At 37.5% G+C, this 26,625-nt stretch overlaps 1 protein-coding gene and 1 pseudogene across 4 annotated transcripts in view; one reads left to right on the top strand and one right to left on the bottom strand.

Annotated features, from left to right (window-relative positions):
* The window catches only part of IL1RAPL1 (interleukin 1 receptor accessory protein like 1), a 1,170,262-nt gene that overhangs the window by 662,679 nt on the left and 480,958 nt on the right, over positions 1-26,625 (top strand). The window lies entirely within an intron of this gene.
* Positions 21,042-23,378, bottom strand: LOC107533000 (transcription factor SPT20 homolog pseudogene; annotated as a pseudogene).

The following is a 26,625-nucleotide window of genomic DNA, read 5'->3' as shown; positions in this document are numbered from 1 at the left end:
ATCACTTTTTACGTCATAAACCTAATTTTAGTTGGGATAGCAATGTGCCCAGATTAAAAGAAAACTACATGCTCCTACCTTCTTTGCTTGAGGGGTGGCTATGTGGCACTGGTCTGGCCAGAGAAGCCTAGGAATTCCTGCAGCGGGCTTCCAGGCAATTTCCTTACAGGGAACTTTTGGCCGCTTGTCTTCTCCCTTCTTCTTTCCTGAAACAGCCATTATGGTGAAAGTTCTAGGTGTAAAGAACATAAGACAAGGATAATAGAACAGAAAACTGCAAGGAACCAGCATTTCTGTGGAAACCATATGGCTGCCATACCAGATCTGTAATCTCGACATCTTTCCTGTGACAGAGAAATAAGTATCTAATGTCCTTAAAAATATTGATATAATAATACATGTTTTACTATGCATTATATTTACAGTTAAAATTAAAGACAGCTTCTGGCCAATGAATTTATCATAATTATTAATTAAGTCTAGGTAAGAGAATGTTCTTTTTCTATTTTTTAGATTATATTCATATATTTCTTTGGATTTTTAAATTAAATTTATTGAGGTGACATTGGTTAATAAGATTATACATGTTTCAGCTATACATTTCTGTGATACATGATTTGTATATTGCATTGTGTGTCCACCATTCAAGAGAATTTTCAACTGTTCACTTATAGAATTGTTTAAATCAGTTTCACTATTGTCATTCTTATCTTAGGACTATTCCTGATCACCTAATATGGCAGACAGAAAAAGGCTAGAAAGTTTTGTCTGAAAATAGAGATTGCGTCCTTAAAAAGTGAGCTAGATATCAATACATTGCTATAGAATCCATCTTAACATATGTAGTTACCGACTTCCAGGAAATAAACCCAAAATCTCAAGGGCACTTCCGCAGCTCTGACTAAAAGGTGAAGCTCTTTGTATTGTCTGCTGACATCCACTTAAGAGAGAATGAAGTATGATAATTTGTTGGTATATAATCTATTGATTATTTTATTAAAATATATGATAAATAGCTACAGAGATAAATAGCAACCTAGCACATTTCTTTAATGTATTCAAACAGATATACTGCATGGGAGACAAATATGGTATGTGCTTGAGTAGAACAGAAGGAACAATTGGGTGTGGGAACTGGAGAGAGATTGAGATGATAATGGCTAATGATGAAGCAGTCAGGAAAGGACTGGAATCTGAAGGACAGTGAAAAGCTAGCGAGGGTGTGAGAGCAGAGTTTAGTTGAAGCAGTGGGGAAAATGTTATTTTGGTAGGAGAAAAATTTTCAATTATATGAATAAGGTAAACTAATGAGAAAACTGAAAGGTGGAATATGCTAATATTTGAGTGAAAACAGTCAATGCATTGACAACAGTTTTAGGAGTGAAATAAGATAAAATATATTTTAACATGAAATCGAAAAATGTGTCCTGATGCACCATGATTGTTACGATTTTTTTAATGATGAATTACGGATAAATTTTCTGATGCAGGGAAGTGATAGGAACATAAACCTGAGGCCCAGAATAAGTCATTCATTCAAATGCATTTATTGAGAACCTACTGTGATTCTGGACTCTGCCAGGCATCAGAGATTAAGCTGTGAATTTAAAAATATGGTTTTTGCCTCCATTAATTTTAGGTTCCAGCATGGAAAACACAGTAAAGAGATAAACAAGTGTATGTCTAAGCAGAAAGTAAGTGTCACATTTTTTGTAACTTTAATTGCATATACAGTAATCCCCCTTTATTGGTGCGGGATACATTCTAAGATCCCCAGTGGATGCCTGAAGCTGCAGATAGTACCATACATACACTTTATAGCTTCTCTTTGGCATACCCAAATTGCCAGCATTACTACTCTTGCCCTTTGGGACCAATATTAACTAAAATAAGGGTCACTTGAACACAAGCACTGTGATCCTGGACAGTCTGTGTGATAGCCGAGATGATTACTGAGAGACTGACTGCTAAGAGACTGATGGGATGGGGGCATTGGTAGTTTCCGCAGAGTGGGTACATTGGACAAAGGGATCTATGTCCGGGGAGGACATAGCAGGATGGCATGAGAATTCATCCTGCTACACAGAATGACATGCAATTCGAAACTTATGAATTGTTTACTTCTGGAATTTTTCATTAAATGTTTTCAGACCATGGGTGACCATGAGTAACTGAAACCATGGAAAGTGAAACTGCAGGTAGGGGGAACTAAGTTAGCAATAAGAACACAGAATACAATGAAGATAGGTGTGATTAGACAAGAGGCCAACAATGGCTCATTTTCTGAGGATGAATCATTCAACAAATGCATTTGCATCTGGCCATTAATGATGCATTTGGGCACCTTCGCTTTCACCTGCCTCGGTAGCAACAAAGGATGGACACTAGCAGAGGGAGATGTAGAAAAAGGCACACATGCATCACAATATGCAGACTAATTTAGTCTATTTTCTAATTATATGTTAGTTTTAAAATTGTAAACATGCCTAAGAATGTAGACTAGTATCACCTGAATTGTGTAATTATGCTAACATGCAGCTTAAAATAATGATGGTAGTAATACATTTCTCTTTAAATTCAAGTAAACATCATTAAAAGAAGCACAAAGTGAATGAACTATGCAAGGTCAAAAGCACAATAATAGAGCACCATAGCTGGTTCACAGGTCTTAATGTTAACAGAGAATGAAGTCTTTTTTTTTTACTGGACCAGAATTTCAAACAGATTAATACTGAAAAATCTCCCTTAGACAGCTCATTGTCATTACTTCTGGAGGTCTCTCTCATCAGTGCCTCATGGAGATGACAATTTCTAAACTGTTTCCCCACAAGTGTTAATTATTTTGGTAATCAACACACTATACTTGTTGATTTCCCCCCTGTATTTATCATTAAATAATGAAAACAGCTTTTACTTTTTTCTGTTAAAAGAAAATACAAGCTCATTGGAAAAATACAGAAAACAAATAGCCAAATTATTATTAATGGTTTTTCTCCTGTACTGGGATTGCAGGTAATTTTTGCTTTCTTCTATTGTTTTTCTATATTTTTTCCCCAGTGAGTCTATGAGTAAATAGGGTGGGGACAGAGACGCAGCGTAAGTCAAGTGGTTCCCTCTTCTTTTTGTTCTAGTCCAAGAATCCCCCCTTTCTTTGAGGCTAAGATGAATATTTTCCTTTGCTTCCAATGAATCTCTCTAAAACTGAGGCTGTTTTACACTTGTGCATATTAACTATTGCTCCATAGAACCAAACACATAGTAGGAACTCAAGAAATAAAAATAACTCATTGATTTTATTAAACGCCTAGTTTCCTGAAAGGTTAAAATAGCATTATCTGAAAGAGATATGGTGAAAAGCATGCCATGATGAATTTCAAGAGAAGGAAACACTTCATAAGGTACTAGCCAATTTCATGATATTGTATGAGAAAAGACTGATTTGTATTGTTTTACATCAGAAAAACCATATTTATATAATGTGTACAATATTCATTTAATTACTGAACTTCCCCAACAAACGTGAGAAACTCTTTTTTAATTAAGCTTTGTTCTTGCCCCACATTAGTCTTACACACACACACACACACACACAGGTCTAGGTAGGACAACAGGAGAAAATTCTTCATTGGGGACGCTCCAGAAGTAGGTTAATGCAAATGAACATGAGGCCAAATACAGGATGAGCATTCACATTCATTAGCACACTTTGCATAAAGGTATTTTCAAAGCTTTGCCATGCATATGAAATGTTCCATTTATATGCCCATATTTTCATTATTCAGTAATATGCATTACTTCCTATTGTACCCAAGTGTAAGTTGTAAACCTGCTCAAAAAGTGTCACTGATCTGGGATTTCACTAAGTCTTTCACAGTTGACCTGATTGTTTAATTTCAACTAGAAAACGAATTCAATGGAAATGAGTAAGAATAGAAAGAAAGAAAATTATTTATCATTGAAATTTAAAAATTATAAAATTACTCATTTTAGTGGGAGGTTTTTTTGCCACACTTAAATCCATATTTGCATGTGTGGAATCAAATTTTATCATCATAAACATGAAATATATTTCATGTTCACAGAAAGGGGAAATTTTAAAAGCTTCATTCATCTATTCACCATGTATCTAGCTACTCATTATACATAGACATTTGCCTTGATTCCCTTTGCTTTCTTAAAAAGTATTTATAATTTTCATGTATTTTTAATTAGGCAAGTAAAGCACAATTTCACTCCTATTAAAAACGACACAATATAAAATACACACAGAATGCCTTAGTTGTTTTTTTATTTAATTTTGGGGGTAACATTGGTTAATACGATTAGATAGGTTTCAAGTGTACAATTCTGTGATACATCATCTGTACATTGCATTGTGTGGCCACCACCCAGAGTCAGATTTTCAGTCACCATATATTTGACCCCCTTTAACTTTGACTACTCCCCACCCCCTTCCCTCTGGTAACCACCATACTGCTGTCTTGTGTCTACAAAATTGTGTTTGTTTTTCTTGTTTGTTCCTATTTTGCTTTCAGTTTCATATCTCACATATGAGGAAAATCATATGGTTCTTAACTTTTTCTGTCTGACGTATTTCACTTAGCATGACATTCTCAAGGTCTATCCATGTTGTTGCAAATGGCAGTATTTCTTTTCATTTTCTTTTTTTTCTAATTATATGAGGAAGTTTATTTAGAAAGTTACAGAAGTAGTAGAAGTGGGCCAGCTGGGCTGTGTAGGATCAGGAAACAAGTTAAAAGGCAGAAGAAGGGCCTTTGGAGCTTAGGAGAGAAAAAGGCAAATGTAAAGCCCCTTGGGGGGAAGAAGAGGGGGAAGGGAAAGGCACAACTGTGCTCCTGAGAGGGAAAGGGCTCCAAATGGAAGCATTTCATCTTTCTTATGGCTGAGCAGTATCCATTGTGTCCATGTCTCACACCTTCTCTACCCTGTCCTCTATCGCAGGACACTTTGGTCATCCCCATGTCATGGCTACCGTGTATAATACTGCAGTGAACATAGGGGTGCATATATCTTTGCAAGTAAATGTTTTCAAAATTTTGGGGTAGATACCCAGAAGAGGGATTGCTGGGTCATATGGTAACTCTATTCCTAATTTTTTGAAGAACCACCATGCATGACTGTACCAGTCTGCATTCCCACCAGCAGTGAATGAGGGTTCCTTTTCCCCCACACCCCTCCAACACTTGTTATTACGCATCTTGTTGATCACAGCCATTCTAATAGGTATGAGGTAGCATCTCATTGTGGTTTTGATTTGCATTTCCCCAATAGCTAGTGAAGCTGAGCATCTTTTCATATATCTGTTAGCCATTTGTATGTCCTCTTGGGAGAAGTGTCTGTTCCTTCTGGTCAATACTCATCTCCACTCTCTAACTTCTACAGAAGTAACTATGTTTTCAGACCAGAGCACAAGCAGTCAGATGCTTTTTTTTACTGAAATGTGTAAATTGCTTTGCTGATCATCTTGGAGGTTTCCCCTTGTTAGTACATATGGCTTAACTCATTCTTTTTTATTGATTTTCGCAGAGAGAGGAAAAGAGAGAGATTTGCTATTCCACTTACTTATGCACTCATTGGTTGATTCTTGTATGTGCCCTGACTGGGGTTCAAACCTGCAACCTCCATGAATTAGGAAAACAGACTAACCAACTGAGCTACCTGGCAAGGGCTTAACTCATTCTTTTTAACTGATGAAGAATATTTCTGTTAGGCTACACAAAAATTTTATTACACCATTTTCCTATTGGTAGGTATTTATGATTGTCCAAATGTTACACCATTACAAACAGTGCTTTAGTTATAATCCATGATTATGCCTCATTGTATACATATGCAAGTATTTCTCTGGGATAGATATTAAGAAGTGGAACTGATAGTCATAGAGTACAGGCATCATTAATTTTAATATATATTGTGAAATTGCCCTCTAAGTGTTTGTACCAATTTACTTTTCCACCAGCAGGATATGATTTCATAGTACCCCTATCTTTTAGAAGCACTGAAAAAAAAATGCTATTTGTAGATTTTATACATTGAAGGTATTTTCTGAGAGTGTATTGTTTATCTTTTTTTCTTTTTACTTTGCTTAGGTTTTTTTTTTAATTTTATAAGTTAAATATATCAATCTTGTCTTTCATGATTTATTGCCCTGCTGTGTTATTTAAGAATGACTTCCAGACTTACTTATCCCAGGATCAGAATGTAAACTCTGCTTATTTGTAGATTACTTTTTTTAAAAAGCATTTTGATGTATAATCCACCTAGGATTTATTTTTTGAAAAAGTATGGCAGAAATTACAGTTGTGTGTGTGTGTTGGGGGTGGGGGAGAGTAAAGTGGTAGGAATTGGTGAATGTTGGGTTGCCTTCGGCTGATCTTGAGTTATGCACTCAGTGGGGCATAGTAAGCATTATATATGTATTTTACTTGTTAAATTAAACAAAAAAGTAGTATCCACAGGGAAGGGGTTTTAAGCAGACAATTGACTTGCAATTGTGATATAACTGCTTGACCCGGAGGGCTGATGGACTTTGTGATTTACATATTTAGAGGTATATTATACCTTCACTGTGGACTATCATAAGGAAATATACCTTGACAGGTTTGTATAGCAGTAGTGATCATTGTGTATATATTATACACTTACTTGTCAGAGAATTTTTGTGAGATACCAACTTAAATTCAAGAGGGAAACGTATATGCTGAAAATGGCAGTATTAATTGGTCTATCTCATATTTATTTATGGAACACTTACACTGTGCCAGATGCTACAGAGCATCATGAATGATGAGTAGCAGACAGTCCATTTGCTGAAGGCATTCAAAGTGTAATGGGGTTAATTCTTCTGAGTATGCAAATACTTAAAATACAAAGTGGATAACACTGTGGTCTTAAAAAAAAAATAAACAAAGGGCTGTAAAAAATTATAAATGAGAGTAATTACACATGTAAAGATGTCTTAGAGTAGGTAGTGTTTGAAATAAGTTTTGACTACAAAGGTGAAAATTAGGGGCACTCCAGGCAAGGGATTAATGTTACCTAAGATAGACAGATAGAAAATCCAAGGATGCAAAATCAAAAGCTTTGGCAGAAATAGAGGGTATTGCACCTATGGTCACAGTGAGAGAGAGAATGGAAAAGTTTAATATAGATTTTTAGATCATATCCCATTGTGAGGGGATTATACTTAATTTTGTAGGAGGTAATGAATTTTGAAGAGGGAGATGTGTCATCCAGTCTACTTTTGAGAAAAATTGATTTGGCTGTCATAGATTAGATAAATAGAATGGAGGTGAGATCAGAGGGAGGGATAATAGTTAACAGCTCATTACCAAATGGCCTAAGTGAGCAATAGTGAAGGCTTTGACTAGGACAGTGGGAAAGTACTGGAAAGGAGGGGGTGGGTGTGAGAGACATTGTGTAAAGCAGAATCTACATGATTTAGCAACTGATTGAGGAGAAAAGGGAGGGGCCCATAATGACTGGTTTCCTGCTTGGATGACTAGGATAATGTGGTATCAGAATAGAAACAGGAAATTGGGCAGATGATATATTCTGGTCTTTAACTAAATGGATTTAAGACACTAGGAGAATTTTGAGGATGACTGTTTCAAACAAGTATTTGAAAATGATGTGGGAAGTTCCAGAGAGAATTAAGTAAAGAGAAAGATATTTGGAATTTTAGTCTAAAATGATCTTAGGATAGGGATGGGGAGACTTTGTAGCTGTATTCCTACTATGAACTCCTTGTATGTGCCCTTTCCTCAAAACTGCCAAATGGTTGTCTATCCTGTATTTGAACTTTGAGTCCATGCCATCCTGAGGCAGGCATTTCTGTTTGTACCATTCAGTTCGAAATGTCTTCTTTATTCTGGATTCTCCAAAGTTCCTTCCTTTGGTCAAATATCTGTATCCTGGGAGCCAACCCTAGAGCAATTACACTTCTTAGTTCTTACAAAAGCTATTGATATTTTAAGAAAGTTATAGAATCCCTGTTTAACCTACACTTCCAGTAATGCACAGAGTGTAAGTGCTGCTCAGTGGCAATATAATATCTTTATGCCTTCTATGTGGTCCTTGCTAAAGTTTTCCTAAATATACATAAACTTATAGAAAACACAGAACAAAACTTGAGTGTAGTCTAACCTCAGTCAATTTAACATGGAAATTTGAATTTAAAAATTCCTGATGGGAATAATTAGGGTCTCACTATGGATAGATGCCTGGACACATGTCTAGCTCTGTTACCTCTTCTCCTTCTTATGCTCCTATATTCTTTTTGTTAAATGTATCTTTATTGTTGCAAGTATTGCAAATGTCCCCTTCTCCCCCCATTCACCCCCTCCACCCAGAATCTACCCCCACCCCTCCAGGCCTTCTCCTCACTGTGTCCATAGGTCATGCACATATGTTTATAAGTTCTTTGATTAATTTCTCCTTCCCCACCCCCGCCTTCCCTCTGAAATTCGTCCGACTGCTCCATGGTTCTATATCTCAGTATCTATTTTGTTCATCAGTTTATTTTGTTCATTAGATTCCACATATAAGTGAGATCATGTGATACTAGTCTTTCTCTGCCTGGCTTATTTCACTTAGCATAATACTCTCCAGGTCTCTCATAGCTAATTCCTTCAATTTCTTTATCGAGTCACCCCCACCCTGTCTCCTTTGGCTCCCACCAATGTGTTCCATGTATCCATGCTTCTGGTTCCATTTTGCTTGTCAGTTTATTTTGTTCACTAGATTCCACATATTAGTGAGATCATATTTTATGTGCCTTTCTCTGACTGGCTTATTTTGCTCAGCATACTATCCAGGCCCACCGATGCTAGCCTAAAGGGTAAGAGCTCCTTTTTTACAGCCATATAGTATTCCACTTTGTAAATGTACCACAGTTGATTTTTACCCACTCATCAGCAAAATATTCATTTTAAGGGTTATGAAGGCCAAGCAGGCAGTCTAGAAACCTGTGACCTTGCTATTCTTACATTTGCGCTCTTACTAAAACTGACCTCTCATTATCTGTGAACCTCAGGACCCGTAAATCGCATTCCAATGCCCATTAGTCTCGGCACACACTGAGAAAAGAAGGATGCTGGGGAGATGGTGATTGAGCACTCCCCTCTTTCGGTGACTGCTGCCCATCCCACCACTGCTTGTTTTATTTCTATTTTCTCATCAGCTGTACTTAATGTCATATGAAATCTATTTCTTTTGGTTTTAATTTCATTATATTTTTCTTCCTGGAAGTTCTAAGAATTATTTATTTCAAATTGGTTAGGCAATTAATGTAGTCAGATATAGAAATATTTGTATATGTTTTATGCTTGTCTTCTATTTCTTGGTTTGAAAGTTACTGGTTGATAACTCTAATATATATAGTTTCACTACAGAGAGTGTTCTTTCTCATGATTCTTGCTCAAGGCACCTATTTTTTTTTTTTCTTGGTGGTTGTTTTTATTTGAATGAACTGATCATTTTACTTTGAATATTAGTTTGGGGGATTCTCTGAGGCCTAGGGTGAAGGGAAACACTTCTAGGAAAGATCCCAGTTGCCTTGGCAGGTGCCTAAGGTATGATCACTCTGGGATCACTGTAAATTAAATGAAATCAATAGCTCGAGGGTTTATTTTTTATTATCTAAGTAATATGAATTTGTGCTATAAATTTGCCTTAAGGATGTGTTAGGGTTGGGGAATATCAAATTTAGTTATGTTTCATCTTTTTCTTGAGAATGGAGCCCTTGGTTTTATTGGATGGGAGTTCTTTCCAATTAGAGACTTGACCAAGCCCCATCCCCACCCTTCCAGACCTGTGCCACCAGTAAACCTAAGCTATGGTGACTGGGATTACTAGGTCCAGTAAATGCCCTCAGGACCATATCTTCAGTGGGCAATTTAACACTGACTCTTGTTTTACTTAGATTTTGGCCTAGGAATCTTATAAACTATTTTATTTTGAGAAAAATGCCAGTAGTTTTACTTATTTTCAATAGGAAAATTGGTCCAAATAAACTAGCTTGCTATATTACTAGAATTAGAACTGTTTCTTATACAGAATATTTCTCAACCAGATTTTATATTTAACATTTCAAATTTCTTGGACATAATTCTCATTCTCTGACCTTACTTTCTTGCTACTAGCAGCTTTATTTCTAATCTCCATTTCAAATTCATTTTGTCCTTTGGACAATCTATATCAACCTTAAACACCTTGCAATAGTTACTTTCATTAATGTGATGGGGATTTAAAAAAATATATATTTAAAAAACCTCTGGATGATTTGATTTTGTAATTTAAGAATGAATGGATGACTTTGGAGAAAGAGTCAGGACTTGGCAAATTGGGTGAAATAAAAAGACGTAGTGAAAAACTCGTGGCTAGAAAGAGTGTTGTTGAAATGTTTGAACAGACCATTTAGATTGTCAGGGAATTAAATGAAGCAGGAAGGGGTTATGGAATATAAGCTGATCAAAGAAGGTAAGACATGAAGGAATGATGAAGGAACTGGAAGTATAGGAGCCTGTGTTAATCTTGGGGAATTCTATTATATATTCATATTTTTTAAATATCAGTTAATGGACGTTAGATTATGTATCACATAAATCAAGGCTGGTTCATAAGCTTCTCTTAGAAATAATTATCAGATATGCACTATAACAAAGGATATTTTGACCTCAAAAGAATATTCTTGGTGCATTTATTCATCAAACCAATACCAAGAAACAATGGATTGAAAGTTAATAATATAAGATGTGTGATCATTTATGATTTTTTCATCTAGAGATAATAGAGAGGATCAGGGAACTCATGAATCTCTCATGTTATTTTCCCATCAGGCTTTTCCCCTGCTATTCTTTCTCACTTGCAACAGCTTAATATACTACAAGTGAAAGGGAGTATAATATTTGATGATATTATAGATTATAATATGTGAACAAATATACATATAATGTATATAAATAATTCTTTATTTCTGAATTTCTAAGTCATTTTAAATGCTTACAGTTGCTCAGCAACCGTTAATCATTTATCGAGCTACTCTATCTCTGTCATTATGATCTTTTCATTGTTTTTTCTTATTGAATCCTCAGACAATCCTATAAGGTAGAAATTATTATTGCTATTTTATAGGTGAAACTTATACTCATAAAAATTAGTAACACATCCCTCGTCAGTGTGGTAAGTGGTTAGAGCATCAGCCCACAAAGCAGAGTCTTGGGTTCAATTCCCATTCAAGGGCACATACCTTGCTTGCAGGTTCAATCCCCCGGGGTTGGTACAGGAGGCAACCAATGGCTGTGTCTCTCTCACACTGATCTTTCTCTCTCTCCCTCCCTCCCTCCCTTCCATCCACTCTCTCCAAAAAAAAATTAGTAAACATTATTTTTTATGAAAGTCTTTCACCTATGTTTACTTTTATGTGCATTTTAACTGTGATCAAGCCAATGAGTTAGGCCAGATACTGTTATTTATTTTTTAATACAGAAGGACTAGGAGGCTCAGAGGAGTGAGGAGACTTGCCAAAGCAACCAGCATCCTGATACAAATGGTGCTCAATCTTAGTATTCTAAATTGCAACCTATCAATTTATCTACAGTGCCTACAGTGCTGCATTTCTTTGAAAGATAAGTGGTAATGATGATCATGATCATGATAACTTTAATGATTATGCAGAGCTTGGGATTTAGAAAATCATTACTAACCAACAGTAATTGTATTTAATAGTACAAATATCTCATATCTAATACTACGAGAAGAACCCAAGGAACAGGTACAAAGTGTGAAGTGTTCTAGGAAGAATATAACAAGTAAACTATATAATTCTAAATTGTAATCTCTATCCCAACAATTTATTTAGCCTTTTCAGATACATTTTTTTGAAACTACTTTTCTTTTTGATCATGCTAAAACTGCTCCAATGATTACATCCAGAAATTAAATGTGACATAGAGCTAGCTATAACCCCCAAATAAAATAATAATTATTTCTTTCTTCTTGGGTGTCAGAGCAATCTAGTTTGTAAACTCAGGTGTGATAATGAAAGTAAAAAGGAGTGTGTGAAGTAAACCATTATACTAATTAGCTGAAATTCTTTTGGCTTTTTTATATCTTAGATTCTTAATATAGGTAAGAAAGTATGGTGTGAAGCCATAGAATCAGAAGAAAACACCATGCCTGGAAGCTATAAATAATTCTAATATTAAAAGGCCATATTCAATGTAGTATATCTCTGGAATTTAAAACAGGTATATAGTAATAAATTAAAGAGTTTAAATTACCAAACCTAAGGTCAAACAACTAATTAACGGTGGAGCTTGGATTTAAGCCCATCTACTTCACTTTAGCCCCATACTCTAAAACCTTGAGCATTCCCAATAGGAGATATGGCTTTCCATGATTCAAGGTTTGGTAAATTGGCCAACACATGTGTTTCTTAGGATCATGCTTAACTGCAGTTTTTTAGATTAATTTAAATGATTCCTAACCATGTAAGTCTTGGGTCATGGATGGAATAGTCAGGAAATAATTATCGGAGTGAAAATGTAAATAATACTAAGTCCAGATTAATTCTAGCTCACATATTCACTTTTTCATATTTTTGTTTCCTTTTGTGCATAAACACAAATTAATATTTTTAATTTATTATTTCTGTCAAAACAAATTTTGTAATGCTGATTTTTATGTTGTGTTTATAGTGTTTGGTTGAACTAAGGATTTTTTTAAATTTGCGTTTAACAAGCAAAGGGCTTAAATAAAAGTCTGAAAGTTTATCTGTTTTGTATCCCAGAACTTTGGACAATGACTAGTACATAGTAGTTTCTTAATAAATACTTTGAGTGAATGTGTGGGATTAATATACATTTATTATTAATATTAGTTTGTCCATCAAATATTTTTTCAGCTACTAGAAAAGGCTTTAAATTAAAATGTATTTCCTTTTTGAAGAAATGCTCAAATTCTGATACATCTTTCTACTTAATAGGGTATCTTTCTATCAAGCTTTAGATTGTTTAAGTGTGTTATTAAATATATATCAATAATGCTTAATGGAAAATCTATTTTAAAAAGAAATTCATTAAATCTTAAGACAGTGATAAGTACCATCCTACATAATGTTTTTCCTAACACACGATGATAAAAAATGACTCTCAGAGATGGAAAATTATACTATCTCCTAAACCTAGCCAACTACAGCTGAATTTCTCTCTAGAAGTCAACTACTTGTTGACTGATTTAGGATGGCCTCAGATGGAGTAACTGGAGTGGGGAGGCTGGAATCTAGTTCTATGAGACTTTCTTCCTCGGGCATATTCTCATGTCAACATCAGTGGAACAACAAAGGAAAAAGAGATGTGTCAGTATTGATTCAAGCCTCTGCTTAATGACTTCTAACATCCCATTGGCCCAAGCAAATCACATGGTGGATGGATTGAGTGGAGGTTACATGTCAAAGGGTATGGATACATGTACGAGTGAAGATCTGGGACCATTAATACAACCAACCTACCATACAAGTTTAACTAATTGAATCTATTCTCATAAAGTGTATTTGGCATTTCTGCTATAACCTTTCGAATTCCTACTTAGAACTAAACCCTAAAAGAGAGGCTGCCTTAAACATGCACACACACACACACACACACACAGACTTTATATTCAGCTTATCTTGTATTTTTTGCTAATACAAGTCATTAGCTAAAATACTCATTTCTGTAGAGACTGAGCAAAAGAATAGCAAGCTTTTAAATAGAAATATCACACGGTATTGACTGTGTGTTCCGTATACAAGACAAATATTATCCACATGACATTTATCAAGTGAAATTTGTCTGTGTGGATATTTTATTTATAAGCATGCATTGCAAGAAAACATATTTTAAAAATAAAAATGGGCTCAACATTCTACAAACATTCTAGTTGCCTATTATAATGAAATTGTTTGTTAAGTGTCACTCTTAAAGCAATGCAAAAGGCATTTGCATATCAGTTTAATTGCTTTGGATTAAACATTGAAAGATGAGAGCCAAGAGAGCTTATTAAGCTGAAACGAGGGTAAGTGATAAAAAAGTGATATTATGTCAGCACTACATCTGGAGGTCTGTTGCTATTTCCATTTTAAATCCTAAATTGCAATGTTTCTTAAAATTATAATCAAATACCATAGAGTCTTCAAATATAACAACAACAAAAAAAAGGTTAATGAATAACTTGTGCTTACAATTTGATTTGGAAGCCACACTATAGTTTCTCTAATTGGTCAATATTTATGTGTTCTTCACCTATTAGACTGTGAGCTTTGAAAGGCATTATGAGTAATTTACTGCTGTGTCTTTAAGACTTTGACACAATTTCCTATAATAGATGCTCAATAAATACTTTGAATGAATGAATACAGGATATGACAACTGCTTTACAGATCCTAGAAAGCATTTTATTTTATTAAATTTGGGCTATTTATTTATTTATTTATTATTGTTCAAAATATTACAGGTGTACACTTTTCTCCCCATTGACCCTTTCCACCACTGACTCACCCACCTCCCCAGTCCCTCAACACATTATTGTCCATGTCCTTGGGTTATGCATATATGCATATAAATTCTTTGGTTACTCTCTCCCCACCCACCTACCCACTCCCACCTTCCCTCTGAGATTCATCAGTCTGATCCCTGCTCCATGTCGCTGAACCTATTTTGTTCATAAGTTTATTAAGTTCTTTAGATTCCACATATAAGTGAGGTCATGTGATGTTTGTCTTTCTCTGCCGGGCTTATTTCACTTAGCATGATATTCTCCAGGTCCTTCCATACTGTCCCAGAGACTACAAGATCCTTCTTTACAGCTGCGTAGTATTCCATGGTGTGAATTTCCCACAGCTTTTTTATCCACTCATCTACTGATGGGCACTTGGGCTGTTTCCAGATCTTAACTATTATAAATTGTGCTGCTATAAACATAGGGGTGCATATATTCTTTCTGATAAGTGCATCGATTTCCAGATGTTAATTCTGTATCCAGCTACCTTGCCAAATTCATTCATCAAATCTGGTAGTACTTTGATGGAGTCTTTAGGGTTTTCTATGTACAATACCATGTTATCTGCAAATAATGACAGTTTTACTTCCTCTTTTCCAATTTGGATGCCTTTTATGTTTTCTTCCAGTCTAATGGCTGTGGCTAGGACTTCCTGTACTATGTTGAGTAAGTGGTGAAAGCGGACATCCCAGTCTTGTTCCTGTTTTTAAGGGAAATAGTTTTACTTTTTGTCCATTGAGTATGATGTTGGCTATAGGTCTATCATATATGGCCTGTATTATGTTGAGGTATGATCCCTCTATTCCTATCTTGCTGAGGGTTTTTATCATAAGTGGGTGCTGGATTTTGTTGAATGCTTTTCTGCATCTATTGACATGATCATGTGATTTCTGTCCTTCATTTTGTTTATGTGATATATCACGTTTATTGATGTGTAGATACTATACCAGCCTTGCATCCCCAGAATAAATAGCACTTTGTCATGGTGTATGATCTTTTTAATATACTGCTGGATCCGGTTTCCTAATATTTTGTTGAGGATTTTAGCATATATGTTCATCAGGGATGTTAACCCATAATTCTCTTTCTTTGTAGTGTCTTTATCTGGTTTTGGCATTAGGATGATGCTGGCCTCTTAAAAAGAGCTTGGGACCTGACTAGGTTTGGCCCTGGTGTCCTTAGGTGGTTGGCTGCTCTGAGGCTCTCTGAGGCCCACGTCCTCTTGTCAGCTATTTTGCCTCCCCCTTGTGGTTGCCTGGTCTTGCTCCAGAGTCTTCTGAAGAGTCTTTAAGGTGCAGGCCTAGTGTTAGCTCGGGATATTGCTCCCCTTACATAGAGGTTTCGCTGTCAGGCCCTCACTGTGGGAAGTTAGTCTCTGCTCCACAGCCAGCTCCTCAGTCCCTACCCTGTCCTCTGATTCTAGTTCCCAGGCTCTGGCCTGCTGCAGCTTCAGATTGAATTCAGCCAGTGTCCTTTTCTGTATGGGCCATTTCAGTGACCTTGACTCAGTGGGTTCAATTAAAAAAAAAAAATCCAGCCCAGCCAGGCGTGGCTCAGCGGTTGAGCATCGACCTAGGATCCAGGAGATCCTGGTTCGATTCCCGGTCAGGGCTCATGCCCGGGTTTTGGGCTCGATCCCCAGCAGGAGGCGTGCAGGAGGCAGCTGATCAATGACTCTCTCATCATTGATGTTTCTATCTCTCTCTCTCCCTCCCCCTTCCTCTCTCTGCAATCAATAAAGGTATATATTTTTTAAAAATTCTGGTGAACACTTTGCCTGCCCAGTCCCCAGAAGGGGTTTTAAATAAATGAAGTAGGCTTTGTAAAGTGGGGCATGTGTGAGGCAACTTAACTTGCAATTCAGGGGTCCTCCTGTTGGGATGTTAGATTTGGGGCTTATATTAGCAACTACCATTTTTTTGCTGTGTCCAGATCATCAGAAAACTGATGCTACATCATTTTGAAAATCAGCAATAATGCAGATCTCATTTGTTTGCATTGGAGAATTAGCACCGCTTCCAGATGGTCCCTGTTGCTCCCCACTGTGATTTCACGTTTGCCAGATAGCCCTGTATTGTTAGATCATCTAAAGCATATCCTTTAAATTTGGTGAAAATAACCCCTCATTTTAGTTACTCTGGAGAATTTATTTTATAGAATGTTTAAATAGTTTTAAAAATCATCTTTCTTAAACCATGTAACAAGTATGTGAAAACAGGCCTATTGAATATATCCATTTTACAGATGAAAAAATTGAGGCACAGAGAAGTTAAATGACTTACCCATGGTCCCACAAGTAAGTGGCAGAGCCACGTTTTGAAATTAGACATTCTGGCTCCAGAGGGTTGTGTTCTGAACCACCCTGCTATAAGCACATAAGTGACTAAGGTTCCCCTAAGGCCCCTGAAAATGAAATATTTTGTACGCAACATCTGTTTTATTGTTTTTGCTTTAAATGTTAATTGTGGTAAAAAACATATAACATACAATTTTCCACCTTAACCATTTTTAAGTATACAGTTCAGTAATGTTAGGTATGTTCACATTGTTGTGCAATAAATCACTAGAAATCTTCCATCTTTCGAAACTGAAACTACTCATTAAACAAACAACTCTCTGTTTTCCCAATACATCTGATTTTAAGTCCTTTCAGGCCAAACATTGCACCCCAATGTGACGAGCAAAATAGAGACAGACTCATAGATAGAGAATAGGCTGGCAGCTGTCGAGCGAACAGGGATGAGTGGGTAGGGGAGTGGAGGGATCGCGCAAAAAAGAAAGAAATTAAAAAAGAGAAAATAATAAGACTCCATCAGACTATTATCATACAATGTAATAACAGGTAAACGGAGACAGACTACAAATGCATAAGAAATGGGTTGGTTTGAAATAAAAAGAATTATCTTAGTGATTGTCTTAGTATTCCTCAGTTTGCTCTTGGAATTTTGCAAGAGAAGACTTTTCTGCCATAGTTCATTTGAATGACCTATATCTGAATCAGTATTTCAGGAATACTTTCTTGGTTAAAAGCCACAAAGACAAAACAACCATATTGATTTTTCTTGTTTCTTACATATAGGTAGTATTTTAACTTTTTTTAACTAAGTTAAAATAACTTATAATAAAATAATTATTAATTTTTTATCTGCCTAAAAAGAAATTATATTCAAATACTGGTAAAAGTACTATTATTTTATATATCCTGTTTTTTACAACAATCCCATTTAGTATCCTTTTGATGTTTTCGAAAGACAATTGTGACATTCAACACAAAGTATTAGAGAACATAAATATACATTACATATATTTGTATTTATATAGTAAAATTTTAATCATTCTAGTAAAAGTGCTAATCCCTATAAATGGATGCAAAGTTATACAATCTATGTGTGAAAAAATAAACAAAAACTCTGAAAAGTATACTTATATTAATATGTATTTTCAATTCTTATTTTTCTTTGTATTACTACCATACTTGATCTACAAATAACCCTGTGATATGCTTTGAAATGTGCTGTCATAAAGGATAATATGGACATAGACTCAGACTCCTGAGGGCTGGTGCTTCTGTGCTTCTGCTGAGTAGTAAGTGATGAGCAGAGAGAGGAAAGGAGTTCCTGCTTATGGGTCTCTGCTAACATAGGAAATCGAGGCAGAACATGGCACATCAGGGACAGCAGTAGTTAAGTGCTGCCGAAGCCATAGATGTGAATGGGGAAGTGCTAGGAGGTGGAGAGGAGTGACAGCCCAAAGCCAGGTTAAAGAAGAACTTTCTGCCAAACAAAATAGGTTGAATTTTATTCCACAGGGTGTGCAGATGCAGCAAAAGAGATTCAGCAAAGGGGTGTGGCTTGGTCAGAAATGTCGCAGATGAAAATATTGCACCATACACCTATGTGCTAGAGTCAGGACTCATTCTGCCTCTGCCTTTTGTATGTCATTTATTACCTTAAATTAGGTAATGGCCCAGCTGTTAAGGAAACAACACAAATGAACCAATAAAAGAGAAACAGACTCGGGTACAGAGAATAAAGGGATGCCTTGGGAAAGAGGGGGTGAGGGAATGGCTGAGAGAGGCGAAGAGGAGTGGCAGGCACAAACCTCTGCCTATTTGAAAAAGGCCCCAGGGAGGTAAGGTTCAGCACAGGGAAGACACTCAGTACTATTGTAATGACTTACAATTACTAGACTTATTGTGGTGATGGCCTCAGAAGGAATATAAATACCGAGTCACTTTGCTGTGCACCCGTATGCCAACTATGCATATATATATAATAAAAAATAAGGGAGAGGTGCTTATAAACATAGGAGAAAAAAGAATTGAAACTTTCAAATGAGCGATTGGCCTGCCTGGTATTATTTCCAGCCTGTTCTGTGTGCTAAACAGGAGTGCTCAAGGGATTGTGGGTGCTGTAGACATGGGGGAGTAGTATTGTCAAACCTGAATCTTTGATATAAGATACTTCCCTCAGAGTTTGATTTCCCTACGTTTGCTTTTTGACCCCATGAATGGTACAGGCCATTAAGAATAAAATATATAATCAATAAAAAAGGAAGTCTCAGAATTTCTCTAAGACTATCTCAAAGTCCACAAGTTGGCGTAGAAGTAGTTAAGGATGATAAGGGCATGCAGATAGATTTGCTGGTTTTTGAAATTATTTAAAGTTATTTGAAAATTAATTCTATCACTTTGTGAATTATTCTAACACCAAACAGTAAAGGTCCTGATAGGTTTGGGGAGATGATGAATATCATCATATTTGGACATGTTAAGTGCCAGATGTTTACTGGTCCTCCACAAGCGTAGCTCAAATAGCAAATATCATTACAACCAAATAAAGTCAACCAAATAACTATTTGACAAAAAATTATTTTAAATGTTTTCAATAGCTCATTCCTTTCAAGCGATCTTCAGTTCTAGAAAATCAGGGAGATGAGATTTTCGAGTGAAACAAACCTTTACACTTGCATATAAAATATTTTAAAGTATTATCCATGTTTGAATTTACTCAGGTTTTTAGGGGGAGGGAGGTTTGATCTAGACATTTAGTTTCTTACCTTACAATATTTTCCTAAAATACATTGTTTAGAAGCTACGGAAATCATTTTTAATTAATGGATATATTTAAAGATATTTTCATATCCCTTTTGTTCATTCTTTTCCCTGTAATTTCTAGCTGTAATTTGTTTCATCAGTTCACCAAAACATCATTTTTCATTCACTTGTCCATTATAAGTCCAAAAATTTTTACCTTTTCTCTCTTGTGGCTATTATCTTGTCTGATGGGGACAAAAGAATTGAGACAGAATAGAGGAGCAAGACGAATGGCAGACAGCAGGTGCATTTGTATATTATGAAGTGTTTGCAAAATAATAAGTACCACATGAATAATGCATTTGAAGAATACTGTCTGGCAACTGATATTGAGTCATATATCCAAATTATCCCTCAATTATTGAAGAATGAACTACAAGTGCATAATGCATCCAGTTTTATTAGACAGAGGTTTACCGTATCAGGGGGGCTTCTAAATAGAGTAAAAGGGCTACTTTTTATTTAAAAAGGATTAAAATCTGCCTTTATATCTATATCTATCTAAATCTATATCTGTATCTGTATATAAATAATTTCCTTACTTATTTTTAAGTCTAATGTTTTTTTAAGAATTAAATTTCTTTGGCATATTTGCCATTGATGCTAAGGTTGACTTTTATGTAATTTAACAAAACTATTATTTGCACTTGTGTTATTACTACAGTTTATTTTCAGCTTAAACATTTATGTTTATTTCCTTCAAATGTTTACTATTTTAATAATTAAAAATTAATTTAAATATAGTTTAAAATTAAATAATATATCTTATTTACATTAACCTTGATGATAAACTTAAAAAGTACAGTGGTGCCTCAGTTTTTGAACGTCTCCATGGACAAGCATTTCGGGTTACGAACGCCATAAACCCAGGAGTAAATGCTTCCGTTTTCGAATCCGCCTCGGAAGTCGAACATGCCCCGTGGCTTCCGCTGAGGGCAAAATCCTCAGGCCCAGCTGTAGGCTGTGGATCCCTAGGTTTCTGAATGTTTCCGAACGCGAACGGTCTCCAGAGCAGATCATGGATCACATTCGAAAACCGAGGTCCCACTGTACATATTTCTATTCACATTTTACAGACAAGGAAATACAGAGTCATTATGAAGTAGGCTTAAGGTTAGTAAATTGCAGACCTGGAATTTTCATTTCAATCATAGCCCATTCCTTTTTCCCCCCCATTAAATTATTTCCCTGCTTTTATTTAAAAAGCATAGGGCTGTGCTTCTATACAGCTTGTACACCTGGCAATATAAAATACTGAGACATTAAAGACAAAAATGCAGTAAAAACTAAGAAACCCTTTGATTCAATGCTCTTACGATTTTTCTAAAGAGAAAAGTAATGCAAGAAAAGTAATGCAAAGACTTGGGAGTGGTGTGTGGGCCTCTGTTTATTTTAACTTTTGACTGGCTTGCTGTCTGCTCTGCTGGCCATGATGTGGCTGAGCTGTTTGGGTTTCTATGGTTGGCACAGTCACTAGGTGCTGCAAGATTCTCAACTCTACCTGCTGGGGCTGTGGCAGCTGCTGGAAGGCAGAGGGGAGCTGGACCCCCTGCGGGTGAGGGTTTTGCCCAGGTCTTTTCTGGGTAGAGCGAGGCTGAGACAACCCTGCCATCTGGGGCTGCAGAGCACTTCCTGCTTCATTGGGGTTAATGGCAGCAGCTTGCGGAGCAGGTAATATCATTCTTTGACGAGTTGAACCTCTTGCACTTGAACCCTTTGACACTGACTTTTGCATATAAGATATAGGTTGTTGATGCTGTTGTGGAATCAACTGATAGAACTGCTGTGGCTGCGGTGGCTGCTGCAGTGGCTGCTGCTGAGGCTGCTGCGTGTTCAAAATGAGTGAGCCTGGTGGAAGCTGCAATAGAGTTATGGGCCTGAGATCTGGAGCACTGTTTAAAAAAAGTTGAACACCTTGTGAAGGATCCTTTGGTGCAGTGGGCTGTATATTTGGTAGCAGCCGGCCTCCTGAGCACAGGGTTTTGGGCTTGATTGCTATGGGAACCTTGGTCCTAGCAGCAGGGACCTTCATGGGATTGGAACCTCTCAGCACAGTCTGGGCTACATGAACAGGGCCCACCACTTTGATGACGTTGGGGCTAGCAGAGGTGGCCTTGACCTGGCTGGCTGAGGTTGTTTGTAACAAGCTGGCAGTGGACAAGGTGGCTGCAGGAAGTGTGCTGACGCAGCTCACTTCCACAGAGGACCTCTGGGGAAGACCTGGTGTCCTTGAAGCAGGGGCAGGAAATGGAGATTTACGAAAGCTGCTTGCCTGCTGTGGAGTAAAACTGTTACCTGAAGAACTGTTTCCTGAGCTGGAGAGAAGACTGATGGGTGGATGTGTGCGCTGGACTCCCTTCCCTGGTACTGAAGACAGAATTGACAGGACCTGAGGCTGTTCTACTTCTTTCCCTGGAGAAAGGTGGCTGAGACTGGTGGAGCCACTGGAGCCCTGTGACACCCTGACTGGACAGGTGGTGCTCTTCTGCACCAGTTCCACAGACTGACTGCCTACTTTCCCAGCAGCAGTCTTTGACGTAGGCATGGAACTATTGGAATGGTCATCTGTGGAGCACTGACAGTGAGACACCTGTCTCCTACATCTGACTTTTTTAGGTGACCTTTTTCCAGAGATAAGTGGATCATTAAGAGACTGCATGAAGGGCAGCTTTGTTGTCTGCAATCGATCGTCAGCTTCCCATCCAAATAGAGAACCATATTTTACCTCCTGGTCTGGCCAGACTGTTGGTTGTGAGTCACCATACTCAACAGGCCTGTCCTGTTTAGCATATTTCTCCACATCCACTTCAGATGGGACCTGCAAGTCACAGGGTCGCTGTTTCCACGTATCTACACAATTTCCTGCTTTGAAAATTTTGAGGTCACACTGTGCACCTGCCTGACTTTCTTTGTTTTTTTTGTGAAAAGCCCATGTCCTTAGCTCAGGAGGGGGTAGAATAGAAGAGAGTGCCTGCTGCCTATTTAAGGAGGCTGTAGAATACCTCTTGAAATTCCTTCTCATTGCAGGAGTGTTCATCTTTTGCTTGTTATAGAGTAGCCTGTTTGCAGTGCAGGCCACGGATACAGAAGGATCGAGACACAGGGGCTCAGCTGTAGCTAGGATCATCTGGCTCTCAAGGGAAAGTTTGTCTTCCTGGGTCCAAAGCTGGCCATCGCTGGTTATGGACTGCACATCGCAGGCTAGCGTCTGCATCGTGGGGCGCAAGAGAATATGCCTGCTCTGGTAACCTGGGAGTGCCTCACCATTGCACTGCCTATAGTCCCGCACTTCTGCTATGACACAGCCACTGTGAAAAATGTTAACCTGAGACTTTTCCAGGAGATCCACCAAAATAGGAGGCAATTCTTCTGCATCTAAGTATTCAAGAAAGTCCCTTTCTTCATAAGGCAGTCGGATGGTCTCTGAATATGGTTCATTTTCTCCCTTGAGCATCAGCGAATAGCCCTCCTCTCCCGCGTACAGGCTGACCACTAAATAGGGCAGGGACTCCCTCGTGACGAGCTTCTCTAACAGGTTCACATTGCGTGTTAATTCCTCCGCAACCTCGGGCTCCCTCCCACACTCTTCAAAGTATATGTCATAGAGCTTTTCATGCAGGGATTTCCCCCCACGGGATGAGCATTTCCTTTTGGGAGGTCTGTGTCGGGCAGTTTCAATGACACAGTCCGCACGATCTAAGGCCCGTTCTAAAGCCTCATGCATTGCGGTGCAGAGCGGGGGCCCTATGTGCGCGGATGCCCAGAGCCAGTACCTTCGTTAATATCAATGTATAATTATGCAAAACCCCACAACTGCACAGCGGGCTACCAGTCCGACGTCAGTATGGACACCAAGAAACCTGTCCCCAAGGGAACGCTACACAAAAGTCTTGGGAGTTTCCGAAAGTACCTTTATTTCTGCAGTCTACGGTCTGTGCGCTGGGCCTCCCGTTGCGTCCGTTGCCCTTAAGCCAACCGGAAGTCCACGCGGGATGCCCAGGTCGCACAGATGCCCGTGCGCATGCGTACCTGCCCCCTCCTGGAGGGGCTTCTCGGGGGCCATCGCTTCCTGTTCTGGTGCCTGCACTTCCTATGGGCGAGTGGGGTCGGGCGTCCACGTCCACTCCATGTAGTTTTAAAAGATAAAAACGGTTTCTAGGGACTAATGCATTGTCCTCCTCGCCACCCGTTTTTTTGTTGTTGTTGTTTTTTTGTAAAACAAAGAACAAAGAACAGAAAAAGTACAAAATTATGTCCCATGTGCTCTCCGCCTTCCCATAAAAAATATATGTATGTTCAACCAACAGCTACATTTAACAACGAATTATGAGGGAGGCAATATGATAGGATTGAAACAGAAGGACAGATGACTCGTCATGGAGGAGTTCACAGTTTCCTTGGGGAGGCAAACAAGTAATCAGATAATCACAACTTATAAACTTTTGGACATAGTGATAAAGGAGAAAAAGTGCTAAACAAGGGGAAAGGAGAAAAACTATTCCTAAAGGAGATGATACTTGTGGTGAATAGATATTTATCAGACAGCGGGGCCAGGCGTGGCTCAGCGGTTGAAAGTCGACCTAGAATCCCTGGGATCGGGGTTCGATTCCCGGTCAGGGCACAGGCCCGGGTTGCGGGCTCGATCCCCAGCAGGGGGCGTGCGGGAGGCAGCCGATCAATAGCTCTCATCATTGATGTTTCTCTCTCTCTCTCCCTCTCCCTTCCTCTCTCTGAAATCAATAAAGATATATTTAAAAAAAGTAAATTTAGCAGACAAAAAGGGTCAATTTCTGGCAATTCTGTAGTTAGGAGAAAAATCTAGATTAGAACTATACATGAGGACATTCTCAACATCTATTTGAAATTATTTTCCCAAGAGTCCCACCAACCATCAGGCATATTTCATAGTTATTCAAACTACAATTCATCTAATGTTTCAGGAATTTTACAAGGCAGGCTTTTTTTTTAATCCTCATTTTCCAAATGAAGAAACTGGTAACATTGACAGGGAATTTGGTAGCAGGTGTCCCACTGTATATTATCTTAAGATAATATGCACATTTTGTGGGGTGTGTTTTCTTTGTTGTTGTTTGTTTTTACAAATATAATGCATTAAATTACTTATTTCAAAGCAAAACTGATCATTCATGAAGATGCCCTGTTCGAACCAGTCAATGTAGTTCTAAAGTTTACATAGAAATATAAACACCCAAGAATAGTTATTTTAAATAATAATTAATGGCAAGAGATTTGCCTTACCAGATATTGTATCATATTAAAGTGTGTTGCTGGTGCATAAATTTCAAAAGATATAAATTGAACAGCTGGAGATCTAAGAAATAATTCTGAAAATATAGAGGGGTTTGCTGTATAATAAGAGTCACATTACATGTCAGTGGAGAAAAGATAGTTTTCACTCACTGATGATGGTAACAAGGAAACCTGTTTGAAAAAAGGCTTTTGTCTACTACCACTTCTATAAAAATAAATGGATCAATCATAAAACTATAAAACTACTAGAAGAAAATATTTTCTCCAGAATGAAGGAGGTCTTTCTAAAAAAAAATCAAAAACCAAAATTTAGAAGTTGTAAAATGAGAGGTTGATATAATTATTACAAATAAATAAAAACAAGCTCCACCCAGCTCATGTGGCTCAATAGTTGAGTATTGACCCAGGAACCAGGAGGTCATGGTTATACCTGACCTCCCTCTGGAATTCTACTAGTATTGTATTGCTGCCATGATAAGTTACCACAAACTCAGTGGCATAAAACACACCCACTTTTTTTCATAGTACCATAGGTCAGAACACTGGGCAGCTCAGCTTAGGGTCTCACAAGTCAAAAAACAAGGTTGCTGGGCTAGGCTTTTAACTGGAGCTTATGAGGAAGAATCCACTTGCAAGCTTGCTCAAGTAGTTGGCCAAATTCAGATTCCTGTGGTTATATGATCAAGGTTCTCATTTTCTTGCTGGTTGTCAGCCAGGAGCCTCTCTGAGCTCCTAAAAGTTGCTCACATTCTTTAGCAAATATCTGCCTCCATCCTCAAGCCAGTGATGGCATGTGGAATCCTTTTCATGCTGGCTTCCTCTTCTGTCACCAGCTGGAGAAAGTTCTGTGCTTTTAAGGGCCCACCCAAAAAATCCAAGATAATCCTCCCTACTTTAAGACATGGTGCCATGTAACATACCATAATTACAGGAGTGGTAATTCATATTCACATGTCCTGGGAATTAGAGTGGATCAATTTTGGCCATTTTAGAAATTTGGCCTACCAAAATCACCTTGAAATTTAGATCTCATTTATGCCTTGCCTCTCCTAAGTTTGACTAGCTTCTGTTTCACATCTTCCTGTGGTTTTCCTTTTCTATTTAGAGGTGTGTGGTTTTTTTTAATAAAATTATGATTCATAGTTTTCTTCCAGTTCTGTAATTGCTTAATAATAAAATTTCTGTTGGAGTGTCAAGTTAAAATTTTCCTTTCCTTTGTGCAAGTTTGGATGTGGATGTGTGCAGATGTGTTCTGCAATAGTTTTATTGGTTGAATTATCACTTTTTTGGCTTTGTATCTCCCAAACCAACAATAGGAAATATTTTGAGGTGGATATAGTAGGGGGATTGCATAGCTCACTTGATTTCATATTTCAAGCTACCTGTCTTTGCTTACTTTATAACATGTAGATGTTGTTGTTATTGGTGGTGGTGGTATTTTAAACAAATGGTGCATGTTTTCAAAGTCTGGTTTCTTCTAATTATTTTACACTATCTTGATTCACTAGAGCTTTTTATCTTTAGTCAGTTCTTTTTTCTCTTCATCACCGTCTTCAAAGGACCTGTTTCCTCTTAAAAGTGCCTCATTTCTCCTATGAAGGAATGACCAGCACTAGTACTGTTTTTTCTATGTACCTTTCTTCTGGTTCCCCAATAATCACTGCTCTAATATACCTGTCACAAATCATTTCTCAATATTT

Source organism: Miniopterus natalensis, chromosome X, assembly GCF_054644295.1.
Source record: "Miniopterus natalensis isolate mMinNat1 chromosome X, mMinNat1.hap1, whole genome shotgun sequence".
Lineage (NCBI taxonomy): Eukaryota > Metazoa > Chordata > Mammalia > Chiroptera > Miniopteridae > Miniopterus > Miniopterus natalensis.
This window is presented reverse-complemented; position numbering and strand designations above follow the sequence as displayed.